We start from the raw sequence: 9,755 nt of genomic DNA, 5'->3' as shown, positions 1-9,755 counted from the left end.
GAGTTTAGTTTGCTAAACTGGCCTAGTAAGAAGTACTCCGCCTTAGGGATAGGAGGTTGAAGCCGTAGGCTGACCCGCTTGAAGTTTTGAGATAGGATGTGTCATGTTAAAAGCACGGCATAAGCACCTTTTTTTTCTAAAGTCCAATTTTCGGATTGGCACCAAACACTTGATCTAGTTCAGACATTAACCTTTTGAATAAGTTTTTTGGCTTTTCGAGCCCATGACACTTTTAAACTATTTGTGTGTTTTCAGCACAAGTCTCGCAGTGCAACGCCGGACACCTTTAGAGATTCGGCAAAAACATTCTCGGATATTGCTATATATGCATCGGTTTCGAATTGTGTCTTCGGTCAATAGTTGGGTTGCCCGGCTCCTGCGCTTGCCTCCTATGTTCCGCTTTGTTCGGCTAGGTGTGCAAAGGGAGAACCACTATGATTGTGCTTCCAGCTCACATGGTTAAGCACCTCAGTGGAGAAAGTCGAAAACTGACTGTCACAATAAGCATAAACTGGTCGGCGATCCAATGACGGTGTTAAACGACGGGCCATTCATAACAATGGCCGAAGTGTTTACGGCTTGACCTCGACTGTCGCCGAACACTACCGGGGGCTATTCACTGGCCTCCCAAACTAAATCCTCGATATTGTGCTCTTACATTGGAGCTGAGGTTTCATGATCATGCTTAGCATGACAACCCAAAAAAAGGAACCGATAGCGGGACTATTTTCTTTGGAAGACATTTCTTCTATTAAACAATAATATAACATGTCTCTCCGCGTACCTTTGTTTATAAAACCGTATGGCCAGATTGCCTTGTTTGTTGTAAATCTTTGCCCTCATAAAGGCTTTATAAAGGAGGACAAACACTCCTCGGCTATTGGCCGAGGAGGTCGAAGCCGATGGTCAGTCAGCAAAGTTTTTTACAATGCGGATCCGAGCATTAATGACGTAAAGTACTTGGATACATAGAGTTATTACACATAATTTGTGATTTTACTATGGATATCGATCCTTAATTCGGCCTCCCGTGCCCGCATTAAGGCTCGGGGGCTACTGGGCTTCGGGCTTATTATTTACAAATATTAAAAGGGCACATCGATCCCCTGATCTGGTGTTGCCACCTGACCAGTGTCTCGGGGGCTACTGCATTGCCTGTTCTATGCAGACAATTTTAAGTGCAATACAGTTTCCGAGGAGATTTTGATCCTCAAGTTGGTCGGCCGCACCCAACCTGAGTCTCGAGGACTAAGCACGCCGCCTTTTGTGTCCCCAAGTATTCTGCCGAGCTAGGACTTGATCCTCAGACCGATTTTGCAAATCAACCTGAATCTCAACGGCTACGGGGATCAACGGTCTTATGTCATCCTTCAAGTGCATCTTGGGTTTTAGACCGATACCCACCTTGAGGGCTACTGGCTATGTATCTCGGCAGAGAATAAATTGCACCAATCAAAAATATTGACAAAAATCGGCCCACATTCGGGGAGGTGCACCACCTCGGAAGCAGTCCGGCATAAAGCTCAGGCGCTAGTGGCTGGCTCCATAGAGGGCATTTCCGGCATTAAGCTCGGCTAAACTCCTTCAAAACTTCTTTAAACCAAGGTGATTTATGACACCTCGGACACAGTCCGGCATTGGAGCTCGGATACATAGTCCGGCGTTGGAGCTCGGATACAGTCCGGCGTTGGAGCTCGGATACAGTCCGGAGTTGGAGCTTGGATACATTTCAGCGTTAGAGCCGGGAAGCAGTCCGGCATTGGTGCTCGGCTGCAAGAGATACCTTGAATGCAGTCCGGCGTAAGAGCTCGGACGCAAGAGGACACTGCCTCCCGGGAACAACTCCGAACCCGAGGTGTGGCATAAAAATAACAAGGCACTGATAAAGGCCGCAAACTTAGAGGGGCTCCTCGGATACCCGACGTGTAAACTCATCAAATGCATTTCGGCGATCCTCAAGATAGAAGATGAGAAGATTTGTTGAACCAGTTTTCAAGACCGGCAACCGAAGATGAAGAACAATTCGGAAGAATCGAGGAGCGTCCCTAACTTGAAGACCGGTTCAGGGGGCTACTGACGGTGTCCTGGACTAGGGGGTACTCAACGCGTCGTATCCCGATCAGTTGGATTGGGCCGAGGACCCCCATGGCCGTATACTCATGGGCCAGTCCGGACAGCTGCCGCATACAAGGAAGAATCCACAAGACTTGGCAATCAAGACAAGGACTCCTCCCCCACCGGCGTATTCGGCTAGGACTCTTGTTATCCTAGGCCTCTGGTGCATTATATAAACCGGGGCCAGGCTAGTCGATAGAGATATACAACAACAATCATACCACAGGCTAGCTTCTAGGGTTTAGCCTCTCTGATCTCGTGGTAGATCAACTCTTGTACTACCCATACCATCAATATTAATCAAGCAGGAGTAGGGTTTTACCTCCATCGAGAGGGCCCGAACCTGGGTAAACATTGTGTCCCTTGCCTCCTGTTACCATTGATCCTAAGACGCACTGCTTGTGACCCCCTACCTGAGATCCGCCGGTATTGACACCGACACCCAAGCTCTAACTTATTGCATTGGGTTTCTCAACTAAATGCAGGTCCTTTGGGTTCCAAACAGTGATGTGAATCATAACCATTTTCCTGACAAATTCTGACTTATCGCCGGAATTTCTGAATCATCTTGGCTGGCTCTACTGCCTTGAGTATCAGATCTGTTTCAAATATTTTATTGTCGCCTGTCGTGGCTAGCATAAGGGGTATGACCCTACATGATAATATACCGAGACTTGACTGATGGTGGGTCTGGCAGAATTTTTTTGTTTAGGACAAGCTGCCTTTTTGATGCTTCCCATAAGTGAGGGCACATGCTTCGAGATTGTTATTTCACCTTCTGATTATTCATCTGTCGGCATATCCATGGGGATAGTGGGATATTTGATGCTTTACCATAGTTGCTAGAGTCAAACTGTTGAATTGACCCTTAGTCTGACTTGACAGACTCAGATGTTTGATACTGAGAAATCTGAGCATTTACTATTAACCGAGCGGGTTACCGTGATATGGGGTCCTTACCAAAATTGAGTAGACCCCGCGGGTGAATATTCATGGTGGTTAATACTAACTCACATTGTCCGGGGTATCTACACCTGTGGGTCATGCAACAATTTTCATACCTGTATTTCCCGTCTTTCTCCTTCATTCTTCGTTTCTTTGTCTAGATCCTTGGCCGAAAGAGCTAGGTCATATTTTGCTTCTTCGTATGACCATAGGTACCGTTGGGTGCAATATTTCGGCAATCATAACTTATCCTCATTCTTCTGACATGGCAATATTGTTTAAATGGCAGGTTCATCACTTTTTAAGTTTTGACCGTTTGGAAATGATCCTCCGAACCCAGAGAAAGAAGACAAGGGCTGATCGGGATCATATTCCAGGTTCACAAGTACTTGTACTGAGCTCATTGATGTCATTAATCCTCATAATCTTTTGTCACACTGCGGTGTATAATGGCTTTCTTCTCTTAACAATCCTCACGTGGTTGTCAGATCCTTGTCCGAATGACTTGCAAGACCTTGGTGGTATGCTTACCGTATATATATGAGAATCTGATTCCTGAGAAAGACATGTGCTCCGACTGATTCTTGCTTCTGACCAAACTGCGGCGGATCTAATTCTTGGGATGCACTGCCATACACTGTCAAACAGTGTACTACCTTGTAGCAATGCCTTACTGAGAAAGATTGGATGGCTTGTGCTCGAAACTTTCATCGGACAACTTGCCGAAGAAGACTGGGTATCGTGCTTCAGAAGCTTACCCCCTTAAAGACCTTGCTGGGGAAATACTCGGTACCTTATGCCGAAAGCTTTCACGGTTGCTTATTGAAGAAGATAGGGTACCTTGCACGGGAAATCATCCATACATCATATTGAGGAAGATAGATGAATCTTGCCTTGGAAGCTTCTCTGGTTGCTTGCAAGGGAAGACTGGGTTGTTTACACCAGAAGCTTCTCATTGTGATATGCGGACCGATTACCACATATACATACCATCTTAATATTTCTGATGTTGATTTCTTGTATGAAACGGGGTTTTACTGGACTATCCTCCTTTCTGAGTATTAAATACATGCCATATTTTTGCTTGCTTCCGAGTATATCATGTCTCAAAGTCATTCTCAACAAAGAATCAAACTTGTATCTGAGCCATACCTTTGACTGATAATATTCTGTCAATCTTGCACACAATTTAGCTTCTTGCTGATTTGATCATTTCTGCTATGAAGAGTGCACACTAAGACAGACTGGATTATTCAAGATCATGATCAGATATCCCCAATCTCAATACAGTCGACTGAGAATTCCATATTGTTGTCAGTAGGACACACTAATGCAAACTTGATACTGATGGTCCATCCAGGATTTCTTTTGCATTCAGACGAGATATTCCCATTTTCAATGGAGTCTGCTGATAATTCTATTCTGTTTAGCTGAGTTTCCAAATATATGCATTCCTTGCTGACTCTTCGGGTCCGGTGTCGGTTGATGAGCAACTTTAATAGGGGGGAAATTTGTAACACCGAAGGCCCAAAGAAATAAACGACAAAAACAAAAGCACACAAGCATACTAATAATATAAATAATCAAGCACATCACATATTACTGCTACTCACACAATAATATGCATGCACACCTAAGCACACAAATCTCGCGGAAACTCCAGCATTACGGTCTAATATGCTGTGGCAGTGTGCACGAAAGTGAATCCATGTGTGGAAGGAGTTGGTGTAACCAAAGCTACACCAAGCGCTGGCTGAACACCAGTTACATCAGGACGGACATGGAGGCGAGGATGGACTTGGTGATTATGTAGCGAGAGACAATGGTCACGACCACATCATCATCAAGCGTACAAAAGGGAATCGTACACGTCCACAGAATGGAATGACAGGGCAAGATAACAGTGGAAGACTGGGTTTAATGGCATTGCCCTTTTCTGATAACAAAGATCAGCAAGGGTTGCCAAGGGGACAAGATGGATGGCACGATTCGGGATAGAGACAAGTCTATCACCGAAATAATATGGGTGGGTGGCGGAAAGATATCGACGCGATACCTGAGCATAATTCCTGCAAATGGTGTCTGGAACACTCAGGACCAGGGCTTCACTCTGCTGGGACAGAGATGACTCCGAACACCAAAGAGTAGGCATGCTAAGAAAGAGGGTGCAGGTAGTGGATCGAAACCGATGCCACCTACACTCACAAGATTAAGCGTTAGTGACAAGATAATGAGTCTATATGCATGCTATGCAACAAACAAATGCAGCAATCAAGTGTAACAAACCAACTGGGGTCTATACTACCGCATTCTAATGTTCGCATGGTCTAGGGCGTCCTACAACCAGACCTGCTCTGATACCAAGCCTGTGGTACCCCGGCTCAGAGAAAACCAGAACGCCTCGTATTCCAGCCCAGAGATCGAGATGAAGTCTTCTGGAATACAACACTGCTTAGCATAGAACAAATCAGCTCTTTAGTATAATTATTTGGGTAAAAGGGGTTACGATATAACGGGGAATTATATCGGCACGGCGACACTACGCCTGCCACTATTGTTCTATGCAAGCAGCAGAACAACTCGAAGCAGCAGAATAACTTCTAGCAGTGGAACAATGGCGACGGTGGTGAACTCCACTCCGTAGGGACTCTAACTGGAACGCTTATCCTAGATCGCAAACAAGGAAACCACGGCAAACAAGCAATCAAATCCGGCATGACCTGCAAACTGGCATAACATGCCAGGTCAGTACATTGAACATACATGTAAGCTCACAATAACCAGAAGCATTCAAGACAAACAACAGCATGGAAATTACAGGTTAAGCAGGAATTAACATGATATCATCATAGCAACATGGCATGAATAACATGAACCTGATACAGCTAGCACAAATATGAGCATGGCATGAACATATGAATCTGACGATACTAACATGCAACATGATGACACTATCATGCACCAACTTACTCTATTCGGGTTACCTCATAACCATCACATGCATCACTTACCAACCTCGGACATTGTCGTGGTCCTAAGACTGACAGTAGAAAGGGGGGTAGGTATGGAGAGGCAAGATCTTAGCTATGGTAAAGGTGTACACACGAGGTTTACGAGTTCAGGCCCTTCTCGGAGGAAGTAATAGCCCTACGTCTTGGTGCCCGGAGGCGGTCGATTGGATTATGTGTGTTGTATTACAGGGGGTCCGAACCCTTGTGCCAGAGGAGGAGGGTGGCTTATATAGAGTGCGCCAGGACCCTTGCCCGCCTCCATTACAAGGGGCTTAATGTACATAAAGTAAGGGGCGTTACTGGTAATGCCAGCCTTAAATAATCTTAATGCTTATAAAGGCTAAGGGGTGAACGTCTGGCCGTTGCATACTCTTCTGACTCCTGGTCTTCGATAAGTCGAGGGACTCTCCATACGGTCAAGTGACGGTAGGGAAGAGGACTGAGGGAGTTCCGGACTAGGGGGTGTCCGGATAGCCGAACTATCATCATCGGCCGGACTCCAAGACTATGAAGATACAAGATTGAAGACTTCGTCCCTTGTCCGGATGGGACTTTCCTTGGCGTGGAAGGCAAGCTTGGCGATACGGATATGTAGATCTCCTACCTTTGTAACCGACTTTGTGTAACCCTAGCCCTCTCCGGTGTCTATATAAACCGGATGGCTGTAGTCCATAGGATGAACAACAATCATACCATACGCTAGCTTCTAGGGTTTAGCCTCCTTGATCTCATGGTAGATCCGCTCTTGTAACACACATCATCAATATTAATCAAGCAGGACGTAGGGTTTTACCTCCATCAAGAGGGCCCGAACCTGGGTAAAACATCGTGTCCCTTATCTCCTGTTACCATCCGCCTAGACGCACAGTTCGGGACCCCCTACCCGAGATCCGCCGGTTTTGACACCGACATTGGTGCTTTCATTGAGAGTTCCTCTGTGCCGTCACCGTCAGGAAGGATGCCTTTTCCCATCTTTAAAGACGGCGCCGTCGTCAAGGGAGCTTTGTCCGCCGGCCAGACTATCCGGCTAGGCGGTTTTCTCATGACCGCCTGTTCGGCCACCCTCCCGACAATGACCTCTCAAGTCATTAAAAGCGATCTTCACGTCAGCTCGGAATTCGCCGAGCAGCTAGATCCGATTGAGCTCTCCTCCGTAAACGAGCTCTTGGATCGCATCGCCGCCCTGGGAGTCGATACCGACTACAATCAGATTGGGCTTAAAACCGATCTGAGAGAAATTAACTCTCCCCAGGTTACCCACCACGTTGTCGTGGTAGAGGAACAATGCGGCGACTCTTCTTCTATGTTAAAATCCAACTATGTCCGGATTCCGGATCCCTCCATGCCGGATTCCCGCGGTGGGACGGACGCTAATCAAATACTGAACCTAAAGTCAGGCATCGGATCAGATTTGTTGGAAAGCGCTCAGCAAACCAAGCTTTCGAATCTGGAAGCTTCTTGGCCTTTGAGCCTCAGATCGGGCGGGGTTCCGAACTTAATTCCACCCGCCCACCCAAACATAAGCGATCTATCTCAAATACGGCAAGAGCCCGATGAAACAGTACATCACTACTGGGCCAGATTCCTCCTGGTTATGAACAGGATAAAGGACTGCCGTGAAGAAAGCGCGATCTCAATCTTCTGCAACAATTGCACGGACAAGGGAATCATAAACGCCATCAGTCGTCGCGAAGTTTCACGCTTCGCCGACCTAGCTACCATTGTACAAAAATACTGCGCGATGGAGAGTGCCTGGAAAACCGAAACTAGGTTTTGGGACAATCCGGCCCTGAATACAAACCCAGTCCGAAATAAAAGGGTGCTTCATACTCAAGCACCTGGGTTAAAAACAAAAAAGCAAAAACCCCCTAAGGGCTACGGAACCGTCCTGGAGGGATGGCTCAACGGACCCTGCAAAATCCACAGTACAGAGGGCGGCACTCCAACACATAGCCTTCAAGCGTGTTGGATACTACGATAGGTGGCCAAAAGTGTCGTAGGCTTTTTAGCCCCAGGCAACCAACCCAGCAGTACCAGTACGGTATTAATAGTCTTCGAGACTTTCGCATCAAATACCATGCGGAAACGAACAATCCGCAGCCTCGCCGAAGTCTATCAAGTAGCAACAACAAATCCATGGAGCGACACGGCTATCACCTTCAACGCCAGCGATGAACCTAAATTCCGAACAGCTAGAGCACCAGCCGCATTGGTCCTCAGTCCGATAGTGGATGGTTTCCATCTTACTAAGGTACTCATGGATGGCGGCAGCGGATTAAACCTCATCTATGAGGAAACCCTTCAAAAAATGGAAATTGACTGGAGCCGCATTGAGCGGAGCAGCACAACCTTCAGAGGGATAATCCCTAGTTGAGAAGTACGCTGCACAGGAAAAATCACACTAGATGTAGTGTTCGGCTCACCGGACAATTACAGGTCCGAGGAGGTCACGTTCCAAGTGGCCCCATTCGGCAGCGGATATCACGCTTTGTTAGGGCGAGAGGCATTCACAATCTTCCAAGCTATACCCCACTACGGGTACATAAAGCTCAAAATGCCCGAACCCAATGGGATAATCACTCTCGCCAGTGATCCGGATACAGCACTCCGCGCTGAAAATAAGACAGCCGCACTGGCCCTAGAGGCATTGTCCGAAGCCCTAGCGGCAGAGGAACTAACTACGCTGCGCTCCCCGGTGGATAGGGACGATGTGATACTCGATAAGAGGTCCAAGTCCACCTGTTTTAAACCAGCAGACGAAATAGTCAAATTTCAGGTCCATCCAACGGACCCCACAAAGACAGCCTCCATTGGGGCACAATTAAGTCCTGATGTCGAAGCCGCACTACGAGAATTCCTTCGGGAAAATTGGGACATTTTGCCTGGCACCCTTCAGACATGCCAGGAATCCCACGCAGGCTGGCAGAGCACAGCCTAAATATCCTAAAAGGATTCAAGCCAGTCAAACAAGCTCTTCGGCGATTTTACGAACCCAAAAGACAGGCAATGGGAGAGGAGCTAGCCAAACTCTTAGAAGCCGGATTCATCAGAGATATATAACATCCGGACTGGCTAGCCAATCTAGTAATGGTACCAAAAAAGGACAAATCATGGCGCCTCTGCGTCGATTTTAAAGACCTTAACAAGGCCTGTCCAAAGGACCCTTTCCCCCTCCCTCGCATCGACCAAATCATCGATGCTACCGCAGGGCATGATTCATTGTGCTTCCTCGACGCATACTCCGGATACCATCAAATCAAGATGGCGGAGAAAGACCAGGCCGCAACGGCATTCATTACTCCATATGGGCCATTCTGCTTCAACATAATGCCCTCCGAACTCAAAAATGCCGGCGCAACATATCAGCGCATGATTCAAACATGTCTGGCTACCCAGATAGGCAAACAGTAGAGGCATACGTAGACGATGTGGTCGTCAAGACCAAACACGTCGAAACTCTAATAGAAGACTTGAGGGTGACATTCGACAACCTCCAAGCATATGACATTAAGCTCAATTCAGAAAAATGCGTCTTCGGCGTACCAGCCGGAAAGCTCTTGGGCTTCATCATATCCGGTAGAGGAATTGAAGCAAACCCGGCCAAAATCCGAGCTCTGTCACAATTGGATATTCCAAAAGACCTCAAGCAGATACAAAAACTAACCGGATGCTTAGCGGCCTTAA

This window comes from Triticum dicoccoides, chromosome 7B (assembly GCF_002162155.2).
Source record: "Triticum dicoccoides isolate Atlit2015 ecotype Zavitan chromosome 7B, WEW_v2.0, whole genome shotgun sequence".
In the NCBI taxonomy this organism is placed as follows: domain Eukaryota; kingdom Viridiplantae; phylum Streptophyta; class Magnoliopsida; order Poales; family Poaceae; genus Triticum; species Triticum dicoccoides.
The sequence above is the reverse complement of the archived record's forward strand: the minus strand, read 5'-3'. Positions refer to the sequence as shown.